We start from the raw sequence: 15,199 nt of genomic DNA, 5'->3' as shown, positions 1-15,199 counted from the left end.
AGTAGCTTAAGAAATTTAGATGGTAGTCTGGAGAAGAACAGGGAGAGGGGTGAGAAAGGTGCATGAAAATATTCATTATTATTTATGGATAATGGTGACCAGCTGTTCTATATCTCCAGTAAATTCAGAATGAGAGGAAATAGTCTTGTTAAACTGGAGAAGTCAGATTTGGTACTATATATACTATGAAGCAAAGTTCCTCTAGGGAATCTGTATAATCACTTTTCCTTGTGATCATGACAAAGAGAACAGACATTCATCTAACTTGTCATGCTTAAGCTGAAATTCCATTTGGGAGCAAGTAGATGAGTTAGTCAGGCTCTCAGAATCCTGCCTAGTTCTTTGCTTTTAGAATAAAACCTTAAGTGACTGAGACTCTAATAGTGTTAATACCAATTTTATCACCAGTGTGATAAAGCCCCAAAGGATAATGTTTAGTGTCTCCTGCCCTCTCAAAGGGGAAAAATCATCTTCCTGAGTTCAAATCTGGCCTCTGACACGTACTGGCTGTGTGCCTTTGGACAAGTTACTTAACCCTGTTTGTCTCATTGTAAAATGAGCTGGAGAAGGAAACAAACCACCACTTTTGTATCTTTGCTAAGAAAATTCCAAAATTCAATCTCCAAGAGTTGAACACAACTGAAAAAACTCAACAATAATAAACCACTTAAAGGTGAAAGAAGTTTCAGCTGCATCTTTGGATAGTGTGAAAGGAATTTTAGCTATCAATGTTATTGATCTCACAATCAAATGAATAGATTCATTAAAAATTGAACATACCTTTAAAACCAAGATTATAAGAATTAAACCCACCAAAATTCATGAAAATGAACAAATCACCAGTGTCCAAGGAAGTAGAAGCATTCACCAGTCCTCCAACATAATCTATTTAACCCCATAGACTTACTGAATCCCATAGGAAAATCTCTCTCAAAGGATATGTGAGATGCATCTTTCCTGTGCTCACTTACAACCTGTCCTTTTTCTGGTGCATCAGATTCTCAAAGTTTCCACTTCTCTGTGACCTGGAGTCTGGAGTAAAGTAAACCAGGAGCACCAGACAACTCTGCTTTTGTTCCCTGGCTACAGCCCTGAGGAGTCTGGCAAGAAGGATTATGTAAAGAAGCTGAGGGGTGGGGAGAACTCGGGAAAGTTTTCTAATGGGACAGATGGTGATCTGAGGACTGAGTAGAGAAGGGATGAGGTGCTGATTGGTGAAGACAAGAAGGAAGAGGAGTGTTCGATTACAAACATCCTTACTGCTTCTTCTGAGAGTAAATGCACATGGCCAGATTTACATCTGTGCAAAACACCCCTGCGTTGAGGGAAGGCTTGGGTTCCAAGATCTCAGATGTCCCTTATACCTCTGTGATTCCTTTCTATGATTCTCTATGTGGATCTCACACCCCAGTAACAAAAAAACATAAGATCAAGAACATCCTGAAGTATGTGTATGGAAACAGTTATCTTGTTTAATTAAGTTCTAGGCACTAGAGTAATAGAGAGAGATAGAAATGGGCAAGATCAAATAAGTTTGCTTTTTTGAAATAAAGGAGAGTAATGCTTTCCTTACACTGAGGGACAGTGATGTAGAAGATAGAATGACATGCCTGAAGTCCAAAAGACTACTTCCTGAGTTCAAATTCTACCTCAAGTGTCTTACCAGCTAGCTGTGTGACCCTGGGAAAATCCCTTAACCCTGTTTGTCTCAGGATCTTCATTTGTATAACAAACTGGAGAGGGAAATGACAAACCATTAAAAACAACTTTGCCAACAAAACCACAAAAGTCAGACATAACCAAACAACAACAGGAAATGTTAGCCTGATATTCCAATTATAAGAATTATAAACTCACACTTCTAATATGAAACCTCAGATCTATACCCAAACATTTGCCAGGAAACACAAGGCACTGTGCTAGTGTAGATATCAAAAGAAAAGAAAAGAAAAGAAAAGAAAAGAAAAGAAAAGAAAAGAAAAGAAAAGAAAAGAAAAGAAAAGAAAAGAAAATAGTTCCTGCCTTGAAATAACTTAAATTCTATGCCATCTCTATTTTTAAACCTTTCCCAAAGAGCAGGTAAAGTGACAGGTGAGTACAAACATATTGTCTGTGGGTAAAGAAAGAGGGGAAAAGAAGAATATAAATGTACTTTAAAGGAATTGGAGTCCAATGAGCAGAAAAGGAGGATTCTATCTTTTTAGTTTGATCTGAACTGCTCAGATATCTCATGTAAACTGCTTATTTATAAGATTATTCTATATGCTGAGTATAAATTTTAAAGAAAGTGATATGAACCCTAAAATCTCATATGCCTATTATATAACTGAACTCTTAAAATGTGATTTTAAGAACTTTCATAAGTTCTTAAATAGTAGGAAGTCAATATATTACAAAAAATGTCATAAGAAAAAAAATCACAACTATCCTTTCAGAAGTCAAAATTAAACTCTTTTTAAATATAAAGCATATATTTTCTGCTAAACTGACTTTGCCTTCTCAACTTTCATGCTCAATATACATGAACTTTGTGTCACAAGGTTGATTTCTATTCATGAGGAGACTTGAACTCATGTTGTCTAAAAAAGGCACATGAACTGTCTGGTCTCCATAGTGATTATGCTCTGGGTGGTTAATCCTTTTTAACACAGTAGGGAGAAAGCAAGCTGCTAAGAGCTTCAAAAGCTAGGCATCAATTGTCCAAGCACCACCACTACCATTTCAATTGAATTGAGCCCTACATATAAGATGAATAAATACACTGATCTGCAGCGAGAAATGCTTCTGAACTAGGGTCTCAATCAGCAGACCAATTGGAAATTCAACCACCAAAAGAATAGGGAAAAAAAGCCATAAATTCCATGGAGAAAATAGCACAACTTTTCACGTCATTCATCGCCTTCCTCAGCAAATTTATTACAAGAGTCTAAGCACTCACACCTGTTTTATAAGAAATGACATCTGCAACAGTGCTTAGAGAGTCTAATGTGATGATTTTAGTCAAAGTAGAAGATCAGTTCTAACCAGGCCCGAGAGCATCCACACTCTAGGGAATTTCTGGAGTGGTTGAAATGCAGTTTTATGGAAAGTTATAAAAATTCAATCTTTAACATAAATACCATATCCCTCATCATCCAAAGGACTTATGAAAGCACCCATCTGTATGCTGTGTTCTACACAGCAAGGTAGACACACATGGTCTCTACCCCTTAGGATTTTACAATCTACAAAAACATTTTTTAAAAGATATATGGTCAAGTGCCAACTGTACAAACACTGAACACATACAAGTTAAATCAGAGGTTGTAGAATGTACAAGGTATGGAACAAACGCCTCTGGCAAAGAGGGGAACCATGAGTAACTTGGAAGTTTAAACACAGTGGGGTGAGGAATAAAATTTCAGAATTGGTAGAAAAGAGGGGAGTAATTTTTTTTGAAAGGCATAGTAGATTCTCAGGGAAGGCCCTAAGGCACATTATTAAAGGAAAAGGCAGTTGAATTAAGTTGAGATGGGGAGAATACAAGATACAAATTAAAGAAAACCAACAATAAAGGTGGTGACAATTTTGGAACTTATAAACTCCCTTCAACAGATTTAGAAACAGAAATCAAAGTGGAGTGACTTACCTAGAATCACACAGTGGGAAATGGGGTAGTACCTAGGCAGCAATTCCTGGTTTAGTGATCTTTCTACCATATCATGATGCCTTCCCATTAGTCCAACTTTCCAATCCCTGGGCAACAATGAGGCGATTTCTGACAAATGGAAGGAAACAAACAAACATTAGGTGGCTACCAATTTTTATCTAATCTGAGCCTCACAACAACTTTGTTAGGTTAAGTGATATTATCTCCATTTTGCAGTTGTGTAAATTGAAACAGAAGAGGTTAAGTCACTTGTCAAAAATCACAGTTAATATATCTTAGATCTGAACTAGGTTCTTCTGGCTTCAGGTCCAACACTATTCATTGAGTCACTTAGAGTAGCAGAAATAAAGATAAAAAATCAAATCCAGTTAAGAGACCCCCACCCCACCATGCAAAATTTTTAATCTCCTTAAATGAGGGGAAAAATTTAAAAAATTAAACATGTCTCATAAAACAGACAGCCCAAATGTAAATTCTATTCAATTAAACAAGTATTTATTAAAGTTTTACTGTGTGCCAAACACTCTCTAAGTAATCATTAATTGTTGTTAGATACATTGTAGAACAAGTTTTTGTTCAGGTAGTCATTGGAATTGTGGCCTCTGAGGTCTCTTCAAATGACAACCATGGCAGTTCATTCAGAACAATAGTAATAACAGAAAGGGATCTGGTCAGAAGTTGGAAGCTCTCAGTTCCCAGTACCTTATTTGCTGGGTTTTATCTGTTAAATAGAGCAATACCTAATATTCAACATCCAATATCTACCAGATGTAACTACCAGAATGTTCGCTGAACACAAATAAAGGGAAAAATGCAATCACTGCTCTCAAGGTACTCACATTATACTGGGGTAAGACAATATGCTAATGACTAGGTCCATCATATATACAGTGTTCCTACAAGTAGTAAAGACCAAAAATCAGCATTTAAACTAAGAACCCAAAACTCAAATTCAATGTTCATTCCTTTATACCATTCTTCCTCTTGGTCTTCCATGATAATTTTGTAAGAAATGTGCTGGATTAGACCAAATCCAATCTGGCATTTTGAAATAAAACAGAAGCCTAAAAGTTAATTTTTTCCCTTATCTTCTCTGGTTTCCCTAAAGTAGGTCACAGAAAGACTTCCTTATCTGAAAAGTACTAAAAGAGAAGGAATCCAGTACTCATTTCCAGAAGTTAGGGAAGAATATCAAAATAAAACTACTTTGGTAATAATGCTTGGAAAAATGGGAGACAAACCAAGTATCTAGGAAAAAAATCAGTGATCTTTTTATGGCAATGTGCCCCCATTTTATTCAAACTTATTCTAACTTCTTCCTGTAAGGCTCCAATGGCTAAGTGACGACTATAGTCAGAAAAGCATTAAGTAACAATAGAGCTAGACTTGAACCCAACTCCTTGATGCCAGCTCTTTGTGGCACTTCATGCTTCCCTGATGGTGAGAGAAGTGAGAAGATTCTCCTTCCTCGCATGCAACGCAGCTCACGCAGCTAACTACAGATCAGATCATTCACTGGTTCCAAGACACTACTTAACAGGATAAAATGCCCACTCCAAATATAACAAGATTACTTGTAAGTAGCACAATATCCCAGCTTCTTGATAAATGTTTCTTGACTTTAGACTTGCACCAGGAAAGATGTAACAAGCCTCTGAATATAAGTATAGAAAATTGCAAATGGGAAGCAAAGATCAATTAAACAGTGTCCATAACTTGAAAGCATTAACAGAAGAACAGTTTGACGTTTCAACAATTCAGTAATCATTTTTGAAGCACCTCTATCCATTACAGCATATTATATAATTCCTGTTCTTACGCAGAAATTTAAATATTATTGGAGAAATATGATTTAAATATATGAAAAGATAAATTATAACTGATTTATTTAACCCAGGATGCATGATTCCAGAATTCTTGTGAGTTTTGGTTTGGTTTAGTTTAGGGTTTTTCATTAGGAAGAGATCTGAAGGAACTAAGTCATCCAGATATACTAATATATGGCTTAGCATAGAGGTCAACTTTTGCCCTTTATTTTTTCTAGTTCTAGAATTATTTCATCACTCCATTTACATTTCTCTCTTCTTCAGGATGAGATAGATTTTGGCCTATACTTTTCATATTTTGTACAAAATCAATTCTACTCTCCTCTTTTCAGCTATTTTGAGGCCCACTTTCCACCTCCTTTATTGTACAAAATACGAAGTCTATTAATATTTTGATATTTTCATGTACCTTTGGGATCCTTTAAACAATTTCTGCAACTCAATAAAATTGAGTGGCTTCCTATTTGTTCTATAATATATTTGACATTTAAAGCCTTAAAGCCCTTCACAACCTGTTCCCAATCTTATCATTCCAGTTTCAAATACTTTATAATCCAAACAGTGTCTTGTTTTTGGTCATCACACATGACATGCCATCTTCATCTGCTGACTTTTGGCACTGGCTCTTTCCTAGACCTGGAATATATGACCCCCCCCCCCATTTTACTGCTAAGAATCACCAGTTTCTTTCAACTCAAGGACTTTGAACTCAAGGATCACTTTCTATATGATCCTCCCTTAAAATTAGTTTCATTTGTACCTGTTATCTAATTTTAGCCTATGTATCTTTAGCATGTAATACATAGTAGAAGTGGCTATTAAATGTTTGCAGATTTAGTCAAAATTTTTACAACTTTTCCTATGATTTGTTAAGTTAGCTGTTTTTCCATGGTACTTTTATGAAAATGTTAGGAAAATGCTTAGTCAACTGTAAATAAGTTTGAGTAGAAGTATGCTTTTCAGTGCTTTCAGTAATATGAGTTGCCATGATCCCATTTCTGTATAAAGTTTATTTTACAGAAGGAGAAACTGGGGAAAACAGGGTAAATGACTTGTCCAAAGTCACACAGCTAGTATGTTTTTGGAGCCAAATTTGAACTCAGGATTCCTGACTTCAGGCTTCATACTCTTATTATGCCACCTCTAATGCTCTCAAGCACAGATATACATTTTCCAAATATCTCATCAAAAAATTAAAGGAGCAAAAGTATTTCCATTGGAATTACTCTAAGTATACCAAGAGCTTCTGATTGGCAGCAACAGACTACAGATTGTTTTTACTCCTAGAATCTCAAATTCTATTTCTGTAACACAAACATCCTTAATAGTTATATCAAGATATTACAGGTGGGTTTTTCAGTATAGAACTATCAATGAATTAATAAATTGCATGTTTTGATAGAAAGGTTTTTCATCCATTTCAAACTCTGGTATGGAAAACAACCTGGATTTTGATTTACAGAATGTGACTTTGAAACCAAACTCTACCAATGACTAGTTGAACAAACCTAAGTAGTTTGCTTAATTTAATTTCAACATGTAATTTTAATATCAGCAACACCTCAAAGACCGGAAGACAAATTATATACAAAGTGCATTGTAAGCCTTAGAGTAAATATATGTCTACTACCTTCATTTTTATAGCTATTAGTTATGTCTTTCAGCACATTAGAAAAAAAATTGATTTAATGGCAAAAAAAAATAAAAATAAGTTGAAAAAGTGTTTTTTGAAGTTGTTTTGCAATCATCAATTTGTTAAGGCTTTTTAAACTATATAAAGCTTTAGAAAACACTGGATATAGAAGAATAAAGAAACCATTCAATTGCATTTAAAAAATTAAATATCTAAAATGAAAGACAAAAGGTATATATATGATTCTTCTCACATGTGTACTATGAACATTTTGAAAATATTTTGTTATCATTTTAAAAATCATTCTATAAACTTCAGCAAAATAGTATAATGTCAAGCATGTGGAAACCAGGGTTTGAATCTTGACTGTGTACAATAATCATCATTTAATTTTGATAGACTTCATTTTCTTCATTTATAAAATGGGAATGATCTAACTGCATCTTCTAACTCACACCCTTATTAAGAAAAGTGTTTTGTAAGCTCAAAAACTGTGAAAATCCAAATTATGTTCATAATAATAACAATTTGGCAATATTTTATATACTGGTCCTCATGAGATTCTTATTCCTTCCACATCACAACTTTTCCTACTTCAGTTTTGCTATATCATGGGTCAGCATAAGAAATTAAATGGGGGGGGGTGGAGCCAAGATGACAACAAGAGAGGAAAGTCTCTTAGGCGTTCTCTCATAAAACTTGGAAACTAAGGACTTTAAATTTTTAAGAGACAGAACCCACAGAGGGACCCAGTGAGGCAGTTCTCCTACTCAGAGGCAACCTGGAAAAGAGCAGAAAGGCTCTGCTCCCGGGTCGGAGGGGCATCCCACCAGAGGGGTGGCCCGCCAGAGCAAGAACTTCAGCCTCCCGGAGGCAGCCCCAGGGTGCTGGGAGCCACAGCTCCGGGGAGAGTTTCCTGAGCTATGCCCCAGGGAGCACTGGGCACAAATTGGGGGAACAGCGGTGGGGGGGGGGGGGCCTCTGCCAGAGGGAGCATGTAAAGCCCAGCCTCAGGGCACACAGATTGCAGCATGGCCAGGGCAGCAGAGTTCCAGGAAACAGAAGCAGGCAGAGCCAGTAAGCAGGCACCCCCAGGGCATGAGCCCATTGAACTGAGGGAGAAGACTGAAGAGAGACTGCCAATCTCTGCCCCTGGAACAGGACTCTGGGGTTCTGACCACATTCAGATCCTGATCGCAGTCCAAGCCCACCCATAGAACAGCAGGGCCCCCCTACCTCAGCCCTGTGGCAGAGGGGGGCGCATATGGTCATTCACAGACCAGGAAGGAGGACAGAGCCTCTCACACTGAGACCCTTGTGGGAGTGTCCCAAAAGCTCAGGAAGCACCCCAAAAACAGGCTTAGGCTAGGAAAATGAGCAAGCAGAGAAAAAAGACGAACACCATTGAGAAATATTTTGCATATGAGCCCAAGAAGGATCAAAATACTCAGTCTGAAGATGAGGAAGCACAAGCTCCTGCATCTAAAGACTCCAAGAAAAACAGAAATTGGGCTCAGGCCATGACAGAGCTCAAAAAAGACTTTGAAAATCAAATGAGGGAGTTAGAAGAAAAACTGGGAAAAGAAATGAGAGAGATATAGGAAAAACATGAAAATGAAGTCAGCAGCTTAGTCAAGGAAATCCAAAAAAAATGTTGAAGAAAATAACATGCTGAAAACCAGCTCAGGTCAAATGGATAAAACAGTTCAAAAAAGTTATTGAGGAGAAGAATGCTTTAAAAAGTAAAATTGGCCAGATGGAAAAAGAGATAAGAAAGCTCTCTGAGAAGAACAAATCCTTTAGACAAACAATAGAATTCAGGGAGATTGATGAATTTACCATAAATCAGGAATCAATACTTCAAAACCAAAAAAATGAAAAATTAGAAGAAACATCTCATTGAAAAAAACTGATATAGAAAACAGATTTAGGAAAGATAATTTAATTTAAATTACTGGAATACCTGAAAGTCATGATCAGGAAAAGAGCATTGACATCATTCTCAAGGAATTACTACAGGAAAATTGCCCTGATATCCTAGAAGCAGAGGGCAAAATAGAAATGGAGAGAATCCACCGATCCCCCCGAGAAAGAGATCCCAAAAAACCAACCCCTAGGAATATTATAGCCAAGTTCCAGAACTCCCAAGTCAAAGAGAAAATATTACAAGCAGCCAGAAGGACATAATTCAAATACCGTGGAGCTGCAATCAGTATCACACAGGACTTAGCAGCAACTACATTGGAAGCTCGTAGGGCTTGGAATATAATATACCGGAAGGCAAAAGAGCTTAGAATGCAGCCAAGAATCAACTACCCAGCAAGGCTGAAAGTCTTCCAGGGAAAAAGATGGACTTTCAATGAACCAGGGGAATTTCAAATGTTCCTGTTGGAATGGCCAGAGCTGAACAGAAGGGTTTTATCTTCAATTACAGGACTCGGTGAAGCATAGAGATTGGAGGAGAAGGGGAAAATATGAGGGACTTAATGATGATGAACTGCATGTATTCCTGCATAGAAAAATGACACTGATAATACTCATATGAACCTTCTCAGTTAACAGAGCAGGTAGAAGGAGCTTTTATAGTTGAAGCATAGGAGAAAGCTGAATTGGAAGATAAAATATGGTGTAAAAATAGAGTCAATAGAAAAAAGGGAAATATAATGGGAGAAAGAAAAAGGACAGGGGGAATAGGCCAAAGATATTTATAAAAGATTTTTCTTTATCACAATGAGCTTTTGCAATGATATGGAAGGGGGGGAGGCAAGGGGGAGTGAGGGAATCTTCACTCTCATTAGAGGTGGCTAGGAGAGGAAACAGTAAATATACTCAATGGGGTATAGACATCTGGAGTAAGAAGGAGGGGCAGGGGGAAGGGGGGGATGTGAATAAAGGAGAGGATGGACCATGGCGGGACAGTGGTCAGATATAACACATTTTCTCTTTTACTTCTTGCAAGGGGCTGGGATTGGAGGGCCTGTCCAGGACCAGAGGGCCAGGTGGATGCTGGGCCTAAGGGGTGGTAGGGGTGCTCAGGGCTTCTTGGCCCCAGGACCAGGGATCTGTCTGCTGCGCCACTCAGCGACCCTACAGCAGAGTCAGAGTGAAAGGAGAGAGAAAATATAGTACGTGGAGAAATACGAAAGGAGGGAGTTGTGATCAGCAATGGCAATGGTGGAAAAATATGGAAGTAATTTTTGTGATGGACTTATCATGAAGAATATGATCCACCAGCGACAGAGTTGTTGGTATTGGAACAAAGACTAAAGCACATTTTTATTATTATTATTTGGGGGGGGGGTGCAGGGCAAATGGGGCTGGGTGACCCGCGTGGGGCCGCATAGCAGGGTGATTGTTGGGGGTCTGAGGCCAGATATTTGGACCCCGGTGTTCCTGGCTCAAGGGCCAATGCTCTGTCTGCCACTCATCCACCCCTACTATTATTACTATTTTATTTTATTTTGGGTCTTTTTTTCTTTTTTTTTTTTGTAGTTTTTTTGCAAGGCAGTGGGGTTGGGGTGGCTTGCATGTCACAGAGCTGAGTGGGGTGGCTTGCATGTCACACAGCTGAGTGATTATTGGATGTACAGAGCTGGATATGGGCTCCAGTGCTTCTGGCTCCAGGGCTGGTGCTCTGTCCATTGCGCCACCTGGCCATACCTACAATTATTACTATTTTTTTAATTTTAATTTTTTTCTCTCCCCTTTATCATTTTAAGCGAGTCTATATTTTTGGGGGGTAAGGGGTATTTTGTTTACTCTTAAACAAGAATATTTTATTAATTATAAAAAATTATTTGTACAAAATGAGAATAAACATTAAATTTTAAAAAAAAGAAATTAAATGGGAATTTTGCCAGAAGCCATAGACAAAGGCCAGCAAATGACACAGAAAAACATTTGAATGAATAATACATATATGTATATATAATACAGAGAGACTGAAAGAGTATTATATAATAACACTTTATCTTCTAATACCATAAGTCAGATTTCTTCTCTAGCACAAAGGGAGGGCCAAAAGTTTTATGCAGATTCTCCAGATCACAGGGGTGCTGCACCCCTAACCCCTATGATGTGGAAGGGATAAACTCTATCTAGATTTGATGAAATATAAAGCAGCATGGTTCATTACTCCACACAGCAATGATAAATTTTATAATTTTTAAAGTCATTCAAGCAATCTATGCATTAATACAAGTGGAAAATGTGACAATGAAAATAAAAGTAAGAAATAAAAGTACAAAAGAAAATGCATCCTTTTAAAATCCTTTAAAATCTCTTTAAGTAGAGTAACTCTCACAGCCACAGTTTGCTCTAAAGAAAGGTCAGGACTCCAGTATTTTTTATGAGGTATTGATTGGTCAGACAAGTGTATATATCATGTGCTCACTAAAAGCTCATAGGTAGCTTTTTATTTTTAAACTGAGAATCATTTTCCTGGGGGAGAAAAATTCCACAAGAGGATTTGCCCCACATCTTCTCAAAAAAAAAAAGTCAAGTGACCATTGAGTGCCAATAAAAGGAACCCCTTTGCAAAAGCTTTGAAGATGGACAGTGAAATCCTCAGTTATATAGTAAATCCTCAGGGCAGTGGGCATGAGTTATCAGCTCAGCATGAAACTCCAAATCCCAAAGAAAGTCTGTGAAAATAGCCTACTCCACTTTCAATAGCCTGTGCTTTCATATAAAAGAGATCCCATAGACCACAAATTTAGGGCTAAAAAGGGATTTTGGAGTAGATAGCATTCAAATTTTCCATTTATAGGAGAGAGACTTGAAGGCTTTGAACTGCAAATCTAGCTTGTTTTCCCCAGTAAATTCCCTCCAGTCTTCCAATTTGTCATTTGAAGAACCTTACAAAACTACCAAGGTCATTTAAAAGCAAAAAGTCTTTTTTATCTTATTATTTTGCATCTACTCTGTTGGAAAAATATCCTAACTCACAGAGACAGATTCAGAGAAAGAATGGAAAACCTTGGAAAGAGGCAATCTTTAAATATAGGCAGCGTATATTAAATGGTAGGTTGTTGCTTTAGAAAAAAGGTTATTGCCAAAATAAATCCATTTTTAATGATTGTCAATCTCTAAACATCACCACTCTTACTGATCTATAACATTTATTTTCTTCAGAAAATCAACTCCCAACCAATTCTCTGGGTTTTAATTTATTTTAAAAAACTAACTTTGTAAAATCCTAAAAATTATGCTTTCATCTAAGAGAACATTATTATTAACCTTGTACCAGGGCCTTAGATAGCAAAGGGAAAAAAGTCAACTTGGAATTTGTTCCTATTGCCTAATACTTGGAATTCTCAGGTGAAATCTGTACTGTATGGACTTTGAAAAGGCACACAGACACAGAAATAAATAGACACAGACATACCATAGACACACTACACAAACACACACACGCGCACACACACACACACACACACACACACACAGAGAGAGAGAGAGAGAGAGAGAGAGAGAGAGAGAGAGAGAGAGAGACCTTAACACAATGTATGAGACAGGATCCTTTGCTGAATGCCCCTAAAAGTTTTGATCTCAATCCAATTCAATGAAATAAATATGGAATAGCTGATTGTTAAGTACAAGACTAGATAGTGGGGATATGACAAAAATCAAAATAACCTCCAAGGAATTTACATTCAACTAAAAGAACCCACCATATACAAAGGTAAATAAATTTGGAGAGGGAATATTTTCTAGGTGCAAGGTATGGGAAAGGGAAGGTCTCTTGTATGAAGTGAGACATGAGCTGCACTTTAAAGAATATATAGGATCAGAAGTGAGAAGAGACACACTGACTATTCAAAGATGAAGAAATCAAAAACGATACCTTGGGTTCAGGGAATAGATAGAAAACTAGTTTTTTCTGAAATGACAGTAGATTTAAGAGGTTAATATTAAATAAAACTGAAAAGGTAGGTGAAAGCAAGAGGCCAAGAGTTTTCTGAAGAGTTTTCTCCTAGAGGCAACTGAAAAGCACTGAAAATCTTTCCAGAAGGCAGTATTAGTTAGACTTGTATTTTAGGAACATTAATTTGGGAGCTATGTAGAAGATTAAAGCAGAAAAAGACTGGAGACAAAGATCAAAAATTTGGAAGCTATTTCAATAAACTAGGGGAGAATACTTGAACTAAGATTATGGTCAGATAGGTAGAGAGGAGGGGAGGAGGGGATGGATGCCAGTTGCCCACTGCTTCTCGACAGGTTCTCTCAAGATACAGCACCTGAGCTTCCCACATGCTTCTCCCACACTGGATATGATCTCGAAGCTCTCTTCAGCTGGCACCAGTCTTTACTCTGTTTGTAACTTACCTCACAATTTTTCTTCTCCCAGCACTGTTGATTAGGCCTACTATCTTTTCTCCCTCTGGAGACAGCTTGCTGATTTTATACAGCTTCTTGCTGATTTTATACATCTTATTTATGAGCTCCACTTTTTGTGGGCAAAAGTGACCCCACTCTTTGCTGCCTCAAGTTGAAAGTTGATATCTCTTACCCAAAAACTTGATCACAGGTAAGGTTTTGACTGAAAAAGGAAAGAGCAAATTCCTCTAGTATCTTTGACAAGAAAACCCCAAATATGGTCAATCAAGAGTTGGACATAACAAAAATTGAACAACATCAAAGGTTTTGACCTACCCACTCCTGGAATACAATTACAGAAGCGTCCCCCCCAGCCTCACTGGGTTATAATCCCATGTATTACCTCCTTCCTACCTGAAAGGTTTATTGTGAGAACTGAAACAAACTCTGCTAGCACCCTAGAAACTGCACAGGTCCAGTACAAAAGGATGAGTATGCTTAGGCAGCTGTGATCAGCTCCTTACTCTTCTCTTACAAATCCAATACAAGCTTCCTAACAAAAGTCTAGGACAGCAGGTGCCAAACCCTAGTTATAACCAGTTCAATCAGTCACAAAGAGTTTAGTCTCCTCACTTTCCCCACAGAACCTTGACTTTTATCATTATGACCAACAAAAACATCTTATTTCTCTTGACCTACTGGCTTTTTCCCCCCAAGACTGAAAAGTAGACCCAATCTTTTAAAAATTTTGAAAGAAAGCAGAACAAAATGAACAATATTCAACTGAACCATGATAAAGAAAATGAAAAGAAGACCAAAATAAAATCCAAAGATAAATCATTGTAATATCTAGTCTTAGCTCTCAAAAGAGATGAGGAAACATTTCCCTTCTCTCAAGGGGGGTAGGGGAGTAGAAAGAACACAGGTGTGGAATTTTACAAAAACTGCCAGATGAGGTCACTGTGTCAGTTGGGTTTTGCTTAACGGTTTTCTTAGTTACAATGAAGAGCTAAAGGGCAGAAGTTAGGGGAAAGAGGAAGATTTTATATATAATATAATATTTAAATTATATTCATATATTATGTATTTATATACTATATTAACATATAGTATACAATATACATACACATGCATATATGATGTTTGTGTATATATCATATACATACATATATATACTGATATTACCATTTGTAAAAAAGAAAAGATATCAATAAAATTTTTTCCTAACAAAATTCACTAGCCCTTGCCATTCCCTTGAATTAATCATGTTATATGCCTTTAGCTGATGGCATAGCAAATAGAATACTAGGTCTAAAGTTGGGAAGACTTGCATTCAAATCTAACAACTACTAGCTGTATGACCCTGGGCAAGTCATGCCTTAGTTTCCCCAACTGTAAAATGGAGATAAGAATATCCTCTATCTCACAGTGTTTTTTGCAAAGCTCAAATGAAATAGATGTTGTCAAAAGAGCTTACCATAGGGCCGGCTAGTTAGCACAGTGTATAGAGCACCCACCCTGGAGTCAGGAGTACCTGAGTTCAAATCTGGCCTCAGACACGTAATAATTACTTAGCTGTGTGGCCTTGGGCAAGCTACTTAACCCCACTGCCTTACAAAAACTAAAAAAAGAGCTTACCACAGTACTCAGTCCAAAGTAGGTTCTAAATAAATGCTTATTGCCTTTCCTTCCCCCCTTTTATCACCTTCACAATCAAATTTCTATTTGAAAAAAGTAATCTACACTTGTTGGTCACATTTCCTTACTGCCCAC

General features: G+C 37.3%; 1 protein-coding gene across 20 annotated transcripts in view; it reads right to left on the bottom strand.

Annotated features, from left to right (window-relative positions):
* Positions 1-15,199, bottom strand: part of TIAM2 (TIAM Rac1 associated GEF 2) — a 338,837-nt gene that overhangs the window by 138,343 nt on the left and 185,295 nt on the right. For 17 of the 20 annotated variants that reach the window (XM_074187889.1, XM_074187894.1, XM_074187883.1 and 14 more), the window contains one exon: positions 3,629-3,757. The gene's annotated coding sequence lies outside the window, so the exon portion shown is untranslated. Of the gene's footprint in view, positions 1-3,628; positions 3,758-13,435; positions 14,480-15,199 lie in introns of those variants that run through there. The other 3 variants (XM_074187893.1, XM_074187892.1, XM_074187897.1) reach the window with 3 other exon arrangements.

Source organism: Macrotis lagotis, chromosome 5 (assembly GCF_037893015.1).
Source record: "Macrotis lagotis isolate mMagLag1 chromosome 5, bilby.v1.9.chrom.fasta, whole genome shotgun sequence".
Lineage (NCBI taxonomy): Eukaryota > Metazoa > Chordata > Mammalia > Peramelemorphia > Peramelidae > Macrotis > Macrotis lagotis.
The sequence above is the reverse complement of the archived record's forward strand: the minus strand, read 5'-3'. Positions and strand labels throughout refer to the sequence as shown.